Source organism: Elaeis guineensis, chromosome 16 (genome assembly GCF_000442705.2).
Source record: "Elaeis guineensis isolate ETL-2024a chromosome 16, EG11, whole genome shotgun sequence".
Taxonomy (NCBI): domain Eukaryota; kingdom Viridiplantae; phylum Streptophyta; class Magnoliopsida; order Arecales; family Arecaceae; genus Elaeis; species Elaeis guineensis.
In genome coordinates this window covers 46,513,848-46,515,018 of record NC_026008.2, presented here as the reverse complement: position 1 = coordinate 46,515,018, position 1,171 = coordinate 46,513,848, and positions in this window count along the sequence as shown.

Genomic DNA, 1,171 nt, shown 5'->3' with positions numbered 1-1,171 from the left:
GTAAACGAACATCACATGTAAGACAATTTTGAGCTAAGACTCTGTTACTTAAAATATTTTTATCTGCTGTTCACCAATCTCTTCTCTGATTTAAGTATTGGAGGATTTTCGTCGGTCTGTGAGAATTTTATTTTGCAGCTACTCTTCATCGACGACAGACAATAAGAGATTGGACGCAACATAATCATTTATCTTGTGGTTAATACGTAACTGCGGCATGATGGCTTCTGAACAACAGTGGCAAGTAACAAATGATTGAATGAATTGAGGCACTGCTCTCTGGTGATCCATGTGGTGCCTTGTTAACACCTGGCTCCTTTTCTCCAAAGTTCGGGTTCCCTCCTTGCTTGTCCACCATACAATCATTTGCATATCCCGTGGAATATGTATAACTGCGGCATGATGGCTTCTGAACAAAAGTTGCAAGAAACAAATGATGGAATGAATCGAGGTGCTGCTCTCTGGTGATCGATGTGGTGCTATGTTAACACCTGGTTCCGTTTCTCTGAAAAATAAGAAGTTAACCAAGCTTGCCCATATATATATCTCAAATCCAGGTTTGCTTGGATCTCCTATGCACAGAAACGAGAAACCACTTTATTTTAGATAAATAGCGCACAGCTTGTAATCGCTGGCAATAGATCACCAATGGCCTTGAAAAAGCAAAGTTGAAAGTACATGTGCCTTAATCTTTTGAGACCCTGACAAGTAATCTGGAAGAAAGATTTCACGAATTGGTACATAGGCCCGTACTAATTTCTAATCAATATGGTATGATATAGTATTATACCATATCGAACCATATCGATAATAAAAAATTAAACAAAATATCATCTAATAATTAAAAAAATAAAAAAATCAAATTAAATCAGATCGAACCAAAACTGTACCGCATCATATCGGATCAAATCATCTGATATCGGGTGGTTCGGACCGATACCGTACCAAATCGATCGGTTCGATCTGATTCAGATCATTTTCTAAAAAATTAATCTGAATCGAACCTGTTCCTCATTGATACGATATTGTATGGAATGTACCGATCGATTCGGACTGGTACGGAATACCATGATTTAAACTATTCTCAAGTGATCAGATCCAATAAGATCTCAAAGCTGGAACTATAAATCAAGAGGTGATAAGCACAACTATTTCTTATCCAAGTAGCATC